A 19,606-nucleotide genomic window follows, 5' to 3' on the forward strand; every position below is an offset into this window, starting at 1 on the left:
CTGGAAAAGTCTCCCCATACCTTTTTCCTTAGTCAGCTCCTACTTACACTTTAAGGTTGAGCTCACACATTATAAGAAGGTTTCCTTGGCATATTTTCTCTGTCATTCACAGACGCACTGCCCCTCTCCGTGCCCCTATACCGGCACAGTGCACTTTCCTATGATTTCTGAACTGGATTTTATGTCACTCATATTCCTTCACTCTGAAAGCCCCTTGTAAGAATTTATTTATCTTTCAATCTCTGGCACCTGGTGGAGTATCCGTGCAGAGTAGCTGCTGAATAAATTTGCTGAATGAATAGAAGATAGGAATGTTAATGTTCCTAGGAATCCTTCAAATGTGTTTTGGATCACATTTAATCATCAGTTAAATACACAGGCTCTAGAAAGGATTTCTGTGTGCATTAGGACATTGGGTTAGTAGCACCTACTTTCCTTTCCAATTTCGGAATCCCTGATATTCCCCATATTGGAGGTGTAGAAGCAGGTAAGGGGTGAGAAGACTGGCCTTTGCTTTTAAAGACTTCAGGGTTTTAATTACCTGAAATACTGTGTAGGGATTTTTATCATAAATCTAAACCTTTTATATTTATAGTAAATAGGATTTGTTGATTCTTAGGTAGTGTTTAGTATAATCCTGACTCATTACTGAAAAGATTAGAATAACAACTTATAAGAGTAATTATCCATTATAGTCTTGCTGAAATCCTGTCAGCCAGGTCAAGGTCATTATATCTACAGGCGTTTGTGAGTCATCTTTATATGTCTAGAACAGCGCTAGGATTTCAATTGAGTAAAATTCCAGGAACAGACTTTAGCAGGGCAAAAAGTGGGTGTAAATCTCTTTAAAGGAAGTAAATAGTTGTGTTTAGGATTCAAGTAAGATAAGACACAAAGATAAAGAGAATGGGCCACATTACGGAATGTTAAGACCGCCTGGAAGACATTTAAAATGTGATACAACAATAAAAATGTTTATAATGAAATACAAAAAAAAATTGGACAAGGATATAAAATTGTACGCAACATATCAATATATATAGGATAAATGAAATAGAGTAAAACATCAACGGTGAAATCTACTTTTTGATATGCGGGGACTTACAGTAAAAGTCTTTAACATTTCTCTGTGCTTGAAACTTTTCATTGTAAGATATTGGAAAATTCATGTGTTCATGATTATTTCTGTCCAAGTATATATGAATGAAAAACTGGAAACAAATGACCTGACTGGGTATTTGCACTAAGAAAAAAAAAAAAGTTAGGTATGTTCATTTTTCCTGGTTTTTATAATTTCAGAACACTGTAAAAAATAAAGGCAAAATGGCAAACTTAGGCAAAAGGCAAAAGGCAAACTTAGCTAAGTTTGGTTCAAAAATAAATCCTTGATCAGAATAAGGGAGCATGGAGACTTGGAAATTTGCTATGTGTATGACTTTGTATAGATTATTTAGTTTTAAATTCCTTTTCAAGAACCGGAGACCAGCAATAATACTAACTTACTGAGTGTGCCATTAGGACTGAATGTTTTAATGAAGGTAAAATGCATAGGATTGGGCTTAGTGCCTTTTAAATATTGGCTAATATTTTTAGGCAATTGACATTTTACAAAACAATAATTATACAAATTGCTCTCCCTGCACCCCGAGTATTGTGTTCAGTTCGTATAGGTTGTGCCCTCTAATCCTGGGAACAAGATGAACGTCTTTTCTCCGACATGAACTTCATATTTTCTTAAAGCCTGTTAAGTATTTTGAAGAGCTCGGAAGAGAAGCTCTGAAGCCTCATCAAAGGTACCTTAGAGCCAGAGCAGCCCTTGGAGGAAGTCAGAAGTAGTGTTGAGTTTTCCACAGAGCAAGCACACTTTGATCCTGCTCATTTAGAGAACAAAACAGACTTCTGTGGCCATTAGGCCATTAGCACTCCCTGGGGAGGGAACTTGATCAGGGATGAGACACTATGTAGAAACACGGAGCACAGAGAACAAGGCATCTCCTGAGGTTCAGGGCTGATTTTTGGGCTGTCATTGATTTCTTCACCTTGAACGATGGCTCGAGTCTGTGTAAATGCAGCCCAGATCTCTCTACGCAGTTGTTTATAGCCCCAACTTTCAGACTTTTCATTACAGAAGGCTCATTTTCTCTTTCTGGGCTACATTTAGCACTGAGATGATAAATCGCATCACTAAGGTTGGAGGAGGTTCTAAGATTATAAATTGTAGTTGAAGTGCACGTCCTGTCCTTTCCCGAGGCCAGAGGAAAGAATATGGATGATTCCTTTCATTCATTTAATCCCTTTTTAGTAAACATGCAAAATACAATCCTGTGCTATCTTTGATGGATTATTTTGTAGGTACTCCCTAGCTATGGAATCCTGAACCAGATATATTCCTCATATGGAAATCACAAGAGTATGCCGAGGCAGGGGTGTGCCTCAAGAGTCCTGATTTGGCTGCAGGGAGCTGCAAAGCTAGGGCCTATCTTCCAGGATGAAAAAATGAGAACGGAAAATAAACTTACATGCGTCGGTCGTAGTGCTCGGTTCCATTCTGGCCATGGACTGGACTCCTGCTGGGGATGGTATGGTTGTTAGGTGGTATTGCCATTTAGAGAATTGTGCCTACCCCAATTATGCCAAACTGATAGCATACATTATAGCTGGGTTTGTACTATTAGCAGCATTGAAATGCTTCCTAGCCAAGAGATCCAAGTGAACATGATTTTTCTCCCTTTTCTTGATCATATGGCTTTCCTTAAAGACAGATATGTTGTTTCCTCCATCTCTATACACCGGAGGTGTGTGACGGACATGTAGTGAATATTACATAAAGGTGTGTTAAGTGAATGAATGAATGAATGAATGAGCTATTTTGGTAATTCAGCCATCATTATTTTACATAAAAATGTTTTCAAGTATGCAACTTAGAAGTTGTATTCATGTAACTTATTGATTGATTGATTGATTGATTGATTTTAAAGATTTTATTTATTTGACAGAGAGAGAAAGATCACAAGTAGGCAGAGAGACAGGCAGAGAGAAAGAGGGAAGCAGGCTCCCTGCTGAGCAGAGAGCCCTATGAGGGGCTTCATCCCAGGACCCTGAGATCATGACGTGAGCTGAAGGCAGAGGCTTTAACCCACTGACCCACCCAGGCGCCCCACAAGTAACTTATATTTATAAGTTCTAAATGTAACATATGCCCCAGGGAGGAAAAATCAAATGTTTTTTAAATGATAATTACATATTTTTCCTATACTCACAAATGATCACAGTTGACATTTTGGATATTTCTATACTTTTTCTATATACCACACACACACACACTTTAAATAATATAATTTTCTTAGGGGTCATTGTACCATGATTCATTTTTAACCAATCCTCTATTGATGAATATTAAGGTTGTTTCTAATCTTTTATTTATTTTGTGCTTGAAAATAAATATGACTTTAGTCAGATTTTTGCACAGATCAAGGGTAGATTCTGTAGCATAGAATTTCTGGGTCCTTTTTTGGCTCTAAAAAGAATATTTCTGTATTTTGAGTATTTTAAAAAATCAAATTTATTTATGCTATCTTAACATCATTATTAAAGACTTAAAATTCAATTGTCATGAACTCAAAATCTAGCCTTGAAAGCATCCTAGGAGGAACATATTTTGTATTGCCTTTGATATGTACACCATATTTACCCACTTGGTTATTACCATTACATAGTTGCAGCTTTTTGGGTTTGGTACATATCAAAAGTCTGAGTTCTAGCATCCAAAATGTCTTTTTTCTTTACTACATCTAGATGACATTTATACTATCTTCCAGGCTTTGATTATTGCCATAAAGCAGTAGCCATTTGTAAATAGTCAGGGAACCCTATTACTTTCCAAAATTAGACAGAAGCGGACTAGTAGACAAATTAGCCATATATATGTGGGTGTATGGGTGTGTGTGTCTGTGTGTGTATATATATATATTCATAGAAAATGGTAAGAACTGGGCCACCTGGGTGGCTCAGTGAGTTAAAGCCTCTGCCTTCAGCTCAGGTCATGATCTCAGGATCCTGGGATCGAGCCCCGCATCGGGCTCTCTGCTCACAGTGGGGACCCTGCTTCCCCCTCTCTCTCTGCCTGTCTCTCTGCCTACTTGGGATTTCTCTCTCTCTCTCAAATAAATAAATAAAATTTTTAAAAAATGGTGAGAACTATAATAAGCTGAATCTTGGAATTCAGTGTTGTGTGTGTGTGTGTGTGTGTGTGAAAGAGACAGAAAAAGAAGGGAAAGTTGGAAAAATGATAGAATACAAATGGTGAGGGATTTAATTCTTTGTCTTTTGAGGCATTTTTGCCCCCTTGGTTCTACAACTGTATGTCTCTTTTTCCCTTTTATTTTGTTCTCATTTCCACTCTTTAACTTACCTGTATCTCCCTGCCCATCTATCCACTGTACTCAAGTTACTTTAATGGTATCCAACCTCACTTCTGATCTCTGTGTTTTGTTTTGTTTTGTTTTGTTTGTTTTTCACCTCAGCCCATTTCTTTTCCAGATCTTTCATCCACCTTAGTGGCCTCCAGTGACAGTAAAATATGATAGTTTTCCAGAAGGAGCTTTTCTTCTTTTCTTCTTCCTGTCTTCTAATGTTGGGACTGCTTCTCTGTTTTTCTCTTTCAGTACCTTCTCTACCTCCCAGTCTCATGGGTTTGTTTCTCATTTCCTTTCCAGCGATTCCCCAAACCTGTGTAACAAACTGACTCAGCAAACCTTGATGACTTGAGACTCCAAAAGGGGCTGATGCACAACAGCATGCAAATAGGGCAATGGGCAACTACAAAAGTAATGGGACTTAGGTAGTAAAAACCCTAAGTCTCCACGACAAGATTCTCCAAATGATTCCACTGAACCTTGTCCCATGTACCAGTCCCTGCTCTTTCCCTTTGCTTGTTGGTAGTTCTGAGCTCATCCTTCCATTATCTCTGGTCTTGACGTCCTCATTGGTTGAGTTTTCCCTCACTTAGATGTAGTTGCTGTAGCCAACCTCTCTGCTCTCTCCTGCTCTCTTCTCCCTTCCCCTTCCCTCCACTTTCCCCTCTTCTTTCACCCTCTCTTATCTTTTGTAGTACATCTCCTAGCAGTTCAAACTCCCTGAGGATTAAAGCATAGACTGTATAATAAGGGAGACTCACTGTACTGAATAGTAAGGGAGATGCCAATTCCTAGAGGTCTGTGTGTCTCGTCAAATCCAACCTGGTGTTTTTAAAAAATTCCCCTCACACAAGAGAAGGAATAGGCATTCTATTTAAAAAAAAAAAAATTAAAAAATTAAAAAAAAAATTACCTATACTTCTTTTTCAGTATGCAGTGTCTTTCTAGGATATCCCTGCTGCCGTTTCAGACCTACTTTGCTATCACTGTATCTCCTTTACTCCCATTGTCTGAACTCATTTTTGTCTTCTTGCCTGAATCTTCTGGATAGATGGTTTTGTTCCTAATTACAGCTTGGTTCTTTATTGTAGGGTCACCATTAAACAGTATCTTTGGATTTTTCTTAGCTTTGCATTCTACTCCCGGAGGTTGATCCCATGACAATGCTTAGAAACAGCTGTGTTTTTCAGAATCCAACCCAAATTAAATGCAGAGAGTTCACACAGGTTCAGATGACACAGTCTTTAGTCTATGGTCTTTTTTCCTTATTTTATTTTTAATAAAGTATTGCCTTATTTATTAACTATTTCCTTATTTATTTTAATTAATGGAGGAATATCATTAAGAATTTAAACTTTGGGGATGCCTGAGTGGCTCAGTGGGTGAAGCCTCTGCCTTTGGCTCAGGTCATGATCTCAGGGTCCTGATATTGAACCCCACATCAGGCTCTCTGCTCCCTGCTATCCCTTCTCTGTCTGCCTGCTGCTCTGCCTACTTGTGATTTCTCTCAGTCAAATAAATAAATAAATAAATAAATAAAATCTTAAGAAAAAAAAGAATTTAAGCTTTGGAATCAGACAAACCTAGATTGGATGATAAGATTTGCCACTGGAAAGCACAGTGACTCTGAGAAAATGTATGTAACTATTCTAAATTTTGCTTTTTCCGTTGATAAAATGAACATGATAACAGCACCAACCTCATAGGCTTATTATGGGCAATAAGGTGCTGTAAGCAAAGAACTTAGTACATTATCTAGAACATAAAAAGTGCTAATAAATTGTCATTATCATCTTATGTCTATTAAAGTTGGTGAAATTGAGTTTACAGTAGTAAGTGGAAATTCTAGGACAGAGTAATCTATGAATGCATTTTCCAGTAAATTTTAAAATCTAGGTAAATTTGATCTCCCCAGATCTACCTCTTTTATGATGGTTCTGGTTTGTTTTTCTTTTTCCATATAAAGGGATATAAACAATCAAAATACCAAAAATGTGAAGAAATGCTTCCCACCCTGAAAATGGAAGCCACTGAACTTATATAAATTCAGATTTTTATATTGTACAGATTGGGGATATTGGGAGATCTACAAGTATGGGCTTTATTACCACCACCTGGAATTGTGAAGCCTCACCTATAAAAGACAGATGATAGTCAAACAAGAATCATCAAGTTTAGGAGAATCTAGAGAATGCCATGCTAAAAGGAGAAACACATCCGTAAAATAAAACATTAATGTTTACTTCAGGCACACTATTTTCATTCTGGTTCTCCTCCAAGGTAAAGCTCCCTAATTCTGCCAAATTTCACTTGCATAAGTTTTTATGTTACAGTTTGGCATTGCATTGGGGGGGGGGGGGTGGCTGGATAGCTAATTCTTATGATCTTCCTTTACTTTTCTAATCTTTCCAAAAGAAAATATCCCCTTGTGCTCATTGACCTAAAAATGAAGTGCTGGTAAGTAAACAGTACCTCTTAGGGAATGCTTCACACACACATGCTATATTTTAATGGGATGCTTAGTACATCCAGGATCTGAGTCGCAGGCTATTCTCCATGGCTCTCAACCATCTTGCTCCTGAATATGCTTACGCCAAACCCCTGGGAAACCTGGGAAACCGAAGCAGCGAGGGCTATTTTAGGGGACAATTCCCTATGCTGCCACTTGGTCGTACTATATTAAACAGTTTTCTACTTGGAATTACAGAATCCTGGAGTCATAAGGGGTTTTAGAGAACACCAAGTTCAGCATTTCCTAAACTGTTTTCCAAGGTAATGCTATTATCATTAAGAGATGGCAGTGCGAGCAAAATAAAGGGGGGGGCCCTCTGTGGCCAAACAATTTAGTTAAACATTAAAAAAAAATTATAGTTGGATCCCTGCAACTGTTACTGTGTAAAGGGGACTGCGAATCTAAAAAAAAAAAAAAAAAAAAAGGGCACGAAATGTATAGCATTTCCCAAATCTAACTACATGACTACATAACTTGCTTTAGTATCCTCTGGTACACAATCATCATGCCCAATAGTTTGGGGAAATACCATCATGATTCCACTCCTTCATTTTACAGATAAAGAAACGGTGCCACTGTCAAGACAAAAGCCTGCCCTTTTACTTGAATAAAAGTCAGAGTCCCGTCTGAAAGTATGAAAAACTCACCAGACCTGGCAGGAACACATGGACAGTTCATCTTCCTATTTGATATCATCACAGCGGGTCCTGGCAACCCTTTCTGGCTCCCAGCACCTCTTCTCCCTCTTCACCCAATGTTACCTATAGCCCCATACAGCTTATGTTGCCTCCGTGGGTACCTGATGCCAAAAACCCCTTTTGTTTCCATAGTGGAGAAGAGCAATCCAGAATTCCCATTGTCTTGTCATTGAATGCTCTGAGACCTGATTGCATTACCACTTCCCACTCGTTCATCTTGTTCCATGTGAACCAGAATATTGACACACAGATAGTGACAGAGGGTCATTTCAATTTTTAGACCTATTGATTTAATTTTCACTTACAATGAATATAGTGTTGTGTCTTTCCTTGTATTTTGCAGCAGCGGTATTAAGATTTAGGTATTAGTTGTTTTTTAGTTTTGTATTTAAATGCAAAAGTGGATCTTTACTGTGTTTAAACCTGGACCTGCAGGGGTGCCTGGTTGGCTCAGCCATTAAGCTTCTGCCTTTGGCTCAGGTCATGATCCCCCCTCCCCCACCCTGGCCCCATTAAGCTTCCTGCTCATTGGACAGCCTGCTCTGCTTCTCCCTCTCTCACTCCCCATACTTGTATTCCCTTTCTCGCTGTCATAAGATCATGACCTGAGCCAAAATCAAGAGTCAGAAGCTTAAGGGACTGAGCCACCCAGGCACTCCAATACCTGTTGTTTTTAACAAAGAAAAAAATAATAAAGAATAGTTTAGATAGCTGTTGGAGAACAGGAAGAGGCAAAAGGAGGCCCTGAGGTTATACAGAGATGTGCCTACAGGAAGCAGCTCCTTAGGGATTGGGAAATCAAAGGAAGAATCAGGTTATGAGGAGCCTGGGAGAGGAACCCTGCAATTCTAAGGGCCACCCTTGTGGGTGGGGCTTAGGAGCCAATGTTGGGATCTGAAGAGCTCTAGGGGAGAGCTGTAGGCAGCTCAAGTGCTGATGCCCAGTGCTGATGCCTCTGAGATGACAGAATGAACTGGTTCTGGAAGGGCCCAAAAGTCTGTAGACAGAAACTGATTTCTGCTAACACAGTAAAAGGATGATTCCCAAGACAATACTGACAGCCAATGAACATGAAGGAGTAAGTCCCTTTTCCCCTTTCTCCTACCCCTCAATCTCCCTCCAATGCCCACTATTATAGAACCCAAGAGGAAGTCAGCTGGCAAAGGAGAAATGTGGTGTGCAGAGACTGAGCCCCCAAATCTCAGTGCAGAATACAGAAGCTGGTTTGGGGGCTAGAAGATAGTAGCTTAAAACAGACAGAACTCTTGCCTGGACTATTGAGGGGGAAATTGGAGCAGCCCTCTTTGTTTAAAATATGTACCTGAAGTGAACCTATTAAGAGGACTTGAGATGTCAATATTGTTTGGTGAACCCAGCGGACTCATTTTCATATCTAGTTTTTGGGAAGAGAGACTCACTTGTGCCATCCAGTACAATTGTAATTACTGTTTTTGCAGAAATAGAAATCCGGGAAGCCGCCAGGAGAGTGAAGCAACAGAATGTGTTCTAAAGTGACTAATTTAAAATTGATCATCCTGACATGCCTCCTTAAGCTTGAGATGTTTCACACAATCAGGTTTTTAGTGTTTTCGTTAGTGTGATTTGCATAACCAAGATTTTATTTAACTTTTTTGTGGAGGGTTCTATTGTAATGAAACCAACATAGCTATTAAAGGGATAGAGTTGGGCTGATGAATAAATGTGATTTTATTGTATTCTATGTGATTGCAGTGTAATTTTTTGCAATAAATTTGACTTCTAAGGTGTGTGTGTGTGAGAGAAAGAGAGACAGAAAGAGAGAGAGTGAGAGATAAAGCTAAGAATAACAACCATTAAAACTGCTAAATTTTTGCAATAGAGCATACCTGGGAAATTTATGAATGAGATTTCAGTTTGCAAAATAGTCAAGGCTAGTATATGAATAGATACGTAATGATTATATACATGAAATTATATATTTTTCATAATAATTAAAGTGATTAAAGGCAATGAATAAATATGTTTAAAAATCATATTATGGGGACGCCTGGGTGGCTCAGTTGGTTAAGCAGCTGCCTTCGGCTCAGGTCATGATCCCAGCGTCCTGGGATCGAGTCCCACATCGGACTCCTTGCTCCGCAGGGAGCCTGCTTCTCCCTCTGACTCTGCCTTCCACTCTGTCCGCCTGTGCTCACTCTCACTCTCTCTCTCTTACAAATAAATAAATAAAATCTTTAAAAAAAAATCATATGATGGTTTTATGTAGAAGGACAGCTACAAGCATCCTAAGAAAAAAAAGGTCTAATATTCTATTTATTTTTCTTTCTCTGACATACTTGCTACAACTTGTTGGCTCTCAGACTCTCTTTCATCTACCTACTGTATACTGATAATTAGATCATTGATTTTGAAACAGATGACAGAAAACGCTCATTTGATATGGAAATTGTCTTATACCCTTATTATTATTTTCTAGTATCTATTTTAATGTGACCATTGACTTACAAAAACAAATAAAATGAAATTCATTATCTGAAAATACAAGCAATAGTGTCAACAGGGATGGGTACATCAGGTGGGATTGTGGCTCTGCGGTCTGGAAATACTATGTGGGGTGTGTGTGTGTGTGTGTGTGTGTGTGTGTGTGTGTGTTTTGAGAATCAGAGCAAAAGCAGTCGGATGGAAACTAACATGAGGAATTTGAAATGAGTACTGTTGGAAGGAGTTAAATTTTCTTCTATGTTCCCAAGAGTTTTTGTTTCATTTCACTTAGGGAATCTGTTGGAGATGGTTTCAAGATGTAGAAGTCTCATATGTGAAGTATCCCAAATGAATTTGGAAAATCCATGCTGAAATCGCTTCATGTTCTGGTAAGATGCAGTGATTCTTAATTTGTTGGCCTTTGGAGAATGTGATGAGGAATGTGCTTGTGTGTGTGTGTGTGTGTGTGTGATGTGTAAATAAAAAATTATGAAAAAAAATGATGAAGGTTTATTACCCTAGTGCACAAGTTTGAGATTCAAAAACAACTCCTCTCTCTCTCTCTCTCTTTTTTTTTTTTTTTTTGTATTATTTTGCATGCAATAATCCTTCTCTGGCTCCTTAGAGGAATGGGATACAATATGAAACTCAAATTTGTTATTATTAATTTCTCACTTTGTAAACATGCTGTATTTACATTAGTCAATATGTCAACACGACAGCCCCAGGAATAGGTACTATTGCCCTCATAGTACAGATGTGGAAGATGGAAGTACAGAGAAAGTAAAACCTTGTTCCAGGTCATGCTGCTAGTAAATGGCACAAGAGTTACTTTCTCCTGCCATGCTGCCCCTAGCCTCTGTTAGGTGAGGAGCCAAAGAAGTAATGTAGGTTGAGGAAAAGACCTTCAAGTTTTAAAATGTAATTTAAGAAAGAGTTGTAATTGCCTTCCGTCAGAAAACCGAGGTGACGGAATTTCCTTTATATTTTTACTACTCTTGAAAAGTGAAAGATTTCTGTAAGTTGTTGAGTAGTTATATCGATGATGGTGTTTCAAAGAAATTGAAAGTTACAGAAAAACTGACACAGGAAAATGTGTGCTGTAATTTTCCCATTCACCTTTGCTGTAAAATGAGAATTTGTGGCAGGCTTCCCCTATACAAATACCCTGTTGTGGCTGATGACATAGTTTAATGGAACTAGTACTAATTCTTTCTTTATACCTAACTGGCCTACCACTTGAATAACTTGAGTCTCATTTCCCCATTTTTTACTTCTATCATGAGGTTGTTGTAAGAGTCCATGGAAATAAGACATGATATACGGAAAGCACCTACAATTCTACCTGGCACAGGATGTATATTCAATAAATAGAAGCCTTATCAAAGACCTATGCATAAAGATTTGTAATTAAAGGAACGTTTACCTGAAATATTCTCTCCATTCAACATTACGTTAATTTAGGCTCAAGCGTATTTTATTTGTGTAGAAGGCATTTATTTGGGGCAGTTGCAGATTGCTGATTGAAAACTTAAGAATTCCAGTACAATTAAATGCATTCACTTATCAATGGCAGAATGCATGCTCTTGTGTTCTAGAGGCTCAAAAGAACCATTAGACTTAGTTGACCTAACTATCCTACCTGAACATTTTCAAACACATTTCCTCTGGTGATTGCAAACCAGTTAAGCACTGTGTTCCTGTGAGTCAGATTTGCTTGGGTTATTCAACAGTGACTGACACCCTGGGAGGCTATAAAGCATTCTCTGTGTGGCCTTCTTGCTTCCTGAGTCTTGCTTCTCTATTGGTAATAATCAGCAGCATTTCAGTGGGAGCAGATACCATGCCTGCAGTTGAAGATTACATTTTAACTCTGTGTTGTGAAATGGGGGGGCGGGGGGCGGGGGAGCCAATTTTCAATGTGAGCTTCTGAGAAGCAGCCTTCAGCCATCCTCAAGTCCCAATGTGTTTTCACTTTTTGATGGTGCAGTAAAAGCCTGTGAAATTAAAGAATGCAATGAAGATATGAGGCCAGAGTCTCCAGCATAAATAGACAAAGGCTCCCCCCACAGCACCGTGGGAAGGGAATGTAGGCCAGTCTTAAACTATTTCCGATTAGTCTGCATCCTGAAAACACCTGCAAAATTGCCCATGTCCCTCCTACGTGGCATACTTCTCCATTCAGGAGTTTTGCATTTGGACGGAAGCTCCCAAACAAACAATCCCAAGTTTCACCTTACATCCAGTTTTGACTGGGGTTAAAAGGTTTTTGTTGTTTCTTAGGGACAGTATTTTTGTTACATATGGCCTCATTTCCCTGTGCTTTTGCTCTGAAATAACCCTATATTTGCTTCATGTCTTACTCACTCTAAGATAGTGAGTTATTATCCTCTTTTAACCTCAGTATTCCCATCGTAATGTGGGGATCGTAACAGTTACACTGCAGACATTTAAGGATCACAGAGAATATGTGTATGTCACCCACTGCTTGGAACATCGCTGATGAGCTTACATGGTAGTGAGATATGTAGGTTTATTCACTAGTATTCTATTCACTAATTATCAGGCCAAGGAAAACAAGACTTTTACCTTAGGTTTGTTCATAAGCCTTTTCATATTTACATTTCTAGGCCATTTGTTCTCAAGCTCTAAAGTGTTTACAATAACCTGGAGAGCTTATTAAATAAGTAAGGAACAGGAGGTTGTTTTCAGGATCTTACTTCCATAGAACACGATGGGGTTGGGTCCTAACACCCACATTTTGCCGTTAACTGAGGCTTAGTATTTTTCTTTCTTGAAGCTTTAAGTTTCACACATTCTAATTCTGAAGTATTATTGTTGTAGGTCAAATTGAACAACTTCAGGAACAGTTACAACAGTAACTAAGAAACAGTTGAGCTTCAGAAATGATTCTCTAGGGCACCTGGGCGACTCAGTGGGTTAAGCCTCTGCCTTTGGCTCAGGTCATGATCCCAGGGTCCTGGAATCGAGCCCCACATCAGGCTCTGTGCTTGGCGGGGAGCCTGCTTCTCCCTCTCTGTCTGCCTTCCTCTCTGCTTACTTGTGATCTCTTTTTCTCTCTCTGTCTCTGTCAAATAAATAAATAAATAAAATCATAAAAAAAAAAGAGAGAGAGAGAGAGAAAGAAAGAAATGACTCTTTGCACTTAATTTGCAAGTAGGGTGGATTCCATGAACATATAAGTTGATAGAACAAATAAGGGTTACATACATAAAGCTTAAAAAATGTAGGGTTAAATATATAAAATATTGTCTTAGTTCATAACAGCTGGGGTTCTGATTTGGCAGATACTTACTGGAAACCTTCTAATAACCAGTGGATTTCATAATGCATTCGTTTATCAAATCTTAATTCTGGTCCTTCTCAGTAGTTAATATCTCCCTTCTGCAGATAATAAAAAGAGGGTTATAGAAGTTACTGTCACATCAAGTTCTGAAGTTAGGAAATGATAGGGCCAGGTCTCAATCTTGGCACCATGTCAGTGTGCAACTACAACAGCTGCTTCGTAATCCTAGGATAATTCAATTTTTCAGTCATGAGAGGTTTTGTTTTATGGCAGCCAACAACATAAGCACATATGGGAACAATCAGCCTGCATTTGTTTTGTGTAAGCTTCCTAACACTTAATTCACCCTCACCTGCTGAGTCAGACTTTGAAAGGCAGCGGCGGAGTGGGCTTATTTCATCTGCTCTGTAAGCTACTCAGAAATTCTCTGAAAAAAATGTCACCTATCTTCTGCAAATTCTTGTTGTTTTTCACCAATGTGCTTGTTGATTTTCATTAATTCTGCCGAGTGTTTGAATATCCTTTCTCCATTCAAATGACTATGAGAGATACTCCCCCTCCCTCCCAGTTCAATAGTGGGGCATATAATGTCCCTATGAATGATGTTTCTGGTCTCCTTTGTACCTAGGTTTGGCTGTTTGTGTCTATGTTCTAGCCAATGTAATACGAAGTACAATAGTATCTGCTATTTCTTGGTCATATCCTTATGGGGTGGATATGCATCTTCTTTCTTCCTCTGGTAACTTGGAAATTGAATGTGGAATGGGATATTCTGCTGAAATCTTGTATCTTACAGACCAGGACCACTATCTGAAGGTGGTAGAACAACAAAGAAGGAGATGGGCTTCCTGGCTTAATTTATAGAGCGGAACGGTCCAGGATTGTTTCGACACTGAATGATGTGAAAGATAAATAAGCTTCACTTGTTTAGCCATTGCCATTGAGCCACTATACACGGTGGGACATGCGTCCTAAGGAATCGATGCGTGCTTCTGCAAATGTGTTACCCACTGAATGCCCGGCATACTGTGACTCCTTTGGAAAGTCAATCATAGCCTGAAAAGAAGCAGAGGACCCTAAATGAAGAACACTGTTGTAGTTAGCCACATATTGTGTACCTAGATTTTGAACCATCTCACCTCGCCCATTTTATTCTGTTCTGACCACCTGCCTCCAGCCCTGTTTTTCTTTCCGTTGACCCTCTTCTAGGACTATACATCAATGTGATACTTTTTAAACTCTCCTTGCTATGGCATCTCTCTTTCATGCATTCACAGTGTGAAGAAGGCAGGTGTGAGACCATAAGAATAATGAATCCTGAGCAGACCTTCAGGTCCTGGTCCTGCTTAGAAACATTCGGAGTAAACTTTTTAAAAAACACGTCAGGCTACCCAAATAAAACTTAGCTACAGACTACATGAAGAGGACTTCCTAGATTTCTGATACAGAGTTAACAGTGTCCAAATGCACACAACCTATAAGATTTTCTTTTTCGTCCCTTGCCTTTCACCGAACACCTCCTCCCGTCTATCCTCATTTGCATGCAGGACAAAACTAAATTTTATTTTATCACATTTAGTATGTCTCCTTGGATCTTTTTTAAAGAACACTTTAAATCTATAGTTACTTTCCTAGTAGCCAAAGAATGCCTCTGTGTCTTATGGATGCAGTGTTCTTCTAGCTCCATAATCTAGCCTTGAGTTATTAATTCAGTTACAGTTTTGCTACAGAGAATGCTCCCTACATGCTCCCTACAAGGATTGTTTGTTTTGACACTCAAGGACCCTGCCTGAGACCCCTTGGATCTTTATCTTGCCCCCTTTCTTTTTTTAGTAACATATAATGTGTTATTAGCCCCAGGAGTACAGGTCTGTGAATCACCAGGTTTACACATTCCCCCAACCCCTTTTTAAAAGATTTTATTTATTTCCAGAGAAAGAGTGAGAGAGAGAGGGAGTGAAAGTACAAGGAGAGGGAGCTGCGGGCAGAGGGAGAAGCAGGTTCCCCGCTGAGCAAGGAGACCGATGCCAGATGTGAGGCTTGATCCCAGGACCCTGGGACCATGACCTGGGTTGAAGGCAGACCTTTAACTGCCTAAGCCACTCAGGTGCCCCTGTCTTGCCCCTTGATACTAGAGTTTGTGTGCCTTCTGACTAGCATAGTGCATGCTTAGTATATGCCTCATACTTAAAATATCCAGTATTTTATAATTCTCTTTATCACTCCCTTGATGCTGCTTCTGTTTTTGAACATACTTGCAAGTACTTTCAACTCCATGCTCTACATACTGTATCTCATTTAATTCCCCTAAACTGCTGAAGTGTAGGTATAATGACTGTACTCTAGTAACTCACTTGGCAAACATTTTCTTAGCTCTTGTGTCATGCATTGTGTTTCAGGCAAAGGAAAGGAGAAGCCAGTTGCTCCCTTTCTGAGAGGGAAGATTAACAAAATAAGTAAAAACAAACAAAAAAATAAACAAAACTCACACACACACACACACACACACACACACCACAACATCTTTTAAGTGTAACATTATACAACTTAAGCCTTAGGCAAACTACCTTTTAAGTGTCATAGTATAAAACTTAAGTCTTAGGGGTTAGAGAGCTGGAGAGAAGATTGCTCAGTTTTATTGGAAGAGGAAGAAGGGGCTAAGATCAAAAAATATTTCACGGACATTCTACTTCATTTGAATGTGGAAATATGAGGAGACAGTCTCAGACAGATTAAATGATGTTTTCCATCATGGCACAGCTAGTTAATGGCAGAAGAGGGGCAAGAACCCTTCCCCAGGCCCAGGTACTTCTGAAGTCCTAGCCAGGGCAGTCAGCATTCTTGCTGCTGAGTTCTCTGGGTTTGGCTATTTTTGTAATTGAATGCTATCCACAAGTCGGTACTCTGCCCCCACCCCCTCATCACTCTTCCCCTTGCTTCTCATGCTTGCTTCTCAGTTATAGTCATACTCTAACTTAGGTGGCAGAGATGATATACAAATTCAGATGTTTTGCAAGGAAACAACTTCCAAATCTTGAGCTTCCATATGGACTCTTTCCTAAAAGTGGTCCAAATGAGATTCCAAGTATGGAATGCCAGTCCTGCTTCCCACCTCCCCTTCACAAATGCTCCTCTTTCACTTTGTAAAACAAAGGCAAGCTTCTAGCTCTTGGCCTTACTTCCCGGGGTAGGCCATCCTGGGAGGAAACATCTCAAAGATAATCAACCAGGGGAAGATCCAAGAATAAAGGAGAGCCCCCAGAGGGACAGTTCCAGGAAAGCAAAGTAAGGGGTTCCCAAAACAAAGGAAGGAACATCTGATTTCATTCAGGTGGAAAATCCATGTTGTGCTACTGTCCTAACCTACAGGTTGTCTACCACTTGATCAGCCTTCTGTTAACCCACTGTACCTTCTTTCAGATTCCCTCTTAAGGATGGAAGCTTCAAATAGCTATATACTCAAGGTTTTACAGATTTAAAGAATATATATTTATAGCGTGTGTCAAGTATGTAATAACCCCAAAATTACATGCTCTGGAGGCATATAAACATATGATAAATTTGTGTTTGATGTCAACTTTCAAATGTGTGTGTGTGCAGGGTGTGTGTGTGTGTGTGTGTGTGTGTGTGTTTGTTTGTTTTCCAAGTTATTTCAAAGAAAAATATATTTGAAGACCTCCTCCCAAGTGTGGTTGCTTTACTGCGGAGCTGCTGAGGGAGGGTAGAAGGAGACATATGCCCAGGTCTCCATCACTTCCTACCTCCAAGCATTTTTGCGTTTATTTTTGATGTTATTAGATAATTTGCCTTTGGGATAATTCAAACGTGAATAGCAACCCTTAGAAGATAAATATTACCCAAGTATTTTATAATGCTATTATTCTGTTGCTGATTTGCCGTAATTTTTTCATTAAACAAATTAATACGTAATTCATAGGCCACTTATTTTATCTGAGTTTAAAAACACTGATGCATATAAGAGGTTTTAAGACATATGTATCAAATGAGTGAATAAAGGAATCCTACTGTAAAAAGCAATATGATAAGAGGTTTAGATCTTTTTTGAGAACGTGAGAGTAATTATACTATTCTATGTGAAAGCATTTGTCTAATTTTGAAGATTTACTTTCTGATTTAGTGAGCTTACTTTATCTTGGCTGGGCTTATCACACAGTATTAGATGATTTAATTGCGTAGTATCGTTATCGTGTGCATGCCAAGGAGGCACTTGTGGTATTGTCATCATGTGTCGCTCCAAGCTGTATCACACAATCGCTGAGAAAGGAGTAAGAGGAGAGCCTGTTTCTTCTCAGTTTTGAGGAATGACAGTAAAATTGTAATTGCAGCATAATTAAATCTGTATATCTAAACGCTGATAAATACCCTGCTGTCTGAGAATTCAAAAGAAGTGTCAGGACTCTCAGCCCTCTCTGGCACTGGTCACAGTCTCTAAGATTTTTTTTTTTTAATAGCTTTTGCAGCTAATGACTAGCTTGAAAACTTTCAAGAGGATTTTGCCACTTTATATCCCATATTAAACTCGATTACTGAATCAGCTTATTTCCCTTCAGCAGTATTTTTTTCTTTCACTTTCTTTTCTCCTCCTACCCTCCCCTTCTCTCTCTTTTTTGTGGGGAGGAAGAGTGGCGGTAATTTGGGGTGAAGAGGTAAATATGAGTGTTCCTTTTAGGATGCATTAGTCAATTTTCTTCTTTTCAGGGGCATTTAAAGCAGGAAGTGCATAAATAAAATTAATTGCATAACTCTCTAGACACCTGTCAAAACCTTGACATGTGCAGTCCCTATAATTGGCATTGTATATTCAAAGTAAGTTTTGCAAACAGCAGGAGCAGGAGCTGCATGAGAGCTGCCTGTTAAATAGGGGTAATCAGCAGTAAATGGAGGGTCTGTCAGCAATCTTTCATAGTTATAGCAGCCCCTAGCCAGAGTCTTACAAATCCGCCTTCCTCATTCTGATTTCTTGCACATGTACATACACAAAGTCTTCGGGCCTGTTTTATGATTTCATTAGCCACTGCAGTCTTGTTAAATGTCATGGCATATATCCAAAATAAAACAACTGTTAGATAAGATAATGCTAGCTTCAATGACAAACAAACCCCAAGATTTGTAATAGTTGAAGCACCAGAAAAATTTATTTCTTTGTCATTTAAAGTCAAAATTAAGGTGGCTGGTACATGGTCAACTATTGCTTAAGTAAATAGTCAAAGATCTGGTCCCCTTGCATTTCATGGCTTGCTGTTTTAAAAATGTGACTTTTGAGATCATCCTGTTTCATTTCATTTAGCTGGTAGAGGGGGAAATGATAAAGAAAACACGTAGGGGTTTTTGTGCACCAGGCTCAGAAGTGGTAGACCACACTTTCACTGTGTTTCATTGGCCAGAACTCACCAGTACAGTGGAGGCTAGGAAAAGTAGCCTACTTTTGTGATCGGGAAGGACAAATTATACTGGGCAAATAGCTAACCAGGATCATGTAAAACTTTGAAACTGCAGTCATCAGTAACTGTATAGAGCGGAAGAAGATGACCAAAAGTATAGGCAGACACAGGGAATGGAGAAATTATAAAACGTAACATAGTACTTCACTAATGATTTTTATAATTCTATTGATCTACTCATGCAGAGTGAAGAATGTTGATTAGTTTTGCAGCTATCGACAACTGAAGCAGTCACAAACAATGCTGGGCCCCATTAATACAGCTTAATTCTTACAAAGACTAAAGGAGAAGTTGGTGTATTTATTCTTTTTTGTTTTTTTAAAAATTTTATTTATTTATTTGCCAGAGAGAGAGATTGAGAGAGGAGAGTAAACACACAAGCAGGGGAAGTGGCAGGTGAAACGGGCAGAGGAAGAAGCAAGCTCCCCATGGAAAGGAGCCAGATGAGGGACTCCATTCCAGAGTCTTGGGTCCATGACCTGACCCGAAGGCAGACGCTTCACCATCTGAGCCACCCAGGTGCCCCCTGTTCTATTTATTCTATTTCTGAATCTAGATTGGATTGTAGAAGACTGCAGGTCTTAAGAAAGGTATATCAGCTTTTAGCTCAGAAAGAATTCAGAAGGGTAGAGATAGAAATGCACTGCAGTCACTCATTCATTTATCCCCCACGTTTATTAAGTACCTTCTATATTCCAGATACTGTATTTAGCCTTGAAGACAGAAAAATTAGTTAGATAGAACCTTTGCTC

At 39.1% G+C, this 19,606-nt stretch overlaps 1 long non-coding RNA gene across 2 annotated transcripts in view; it reads left to right on the forward strand.

The window, feature by feature from the left end:
* Positions 1-19,606, forward strand: part of LOC132025103 (uncharacterized) — a 470,785-nt gene that overhangs the window by 205,388 nt on the left and 245,791 nt on the right. For both annotated transcript variants that reach the window (XR_009406416.1, XR_009406417.1), the window contains exon 2: positions 10,378-10,474. This is a non-coding gene — a long non-coding RNA (uncharacterized LOC132025103). The remainder of the gene's footprint in view (positions 1-10,377; positions 10,475-19,606) is intronic.

This window comes from Mustela nigripes, chromosome 9 (genome assembly GCF_022355385.1).
Source record: "Mustela nigripes isolate SB6536 chromosome 9, MUSNIG.SB6536, whole genome shotgun sequence".
NCBI classification, from domain to species: Eukaryota; Metazoa; Chordata; class Mammalia; order Carnivora; family Mustelidae; genus Mustela; species Mustela nigripes.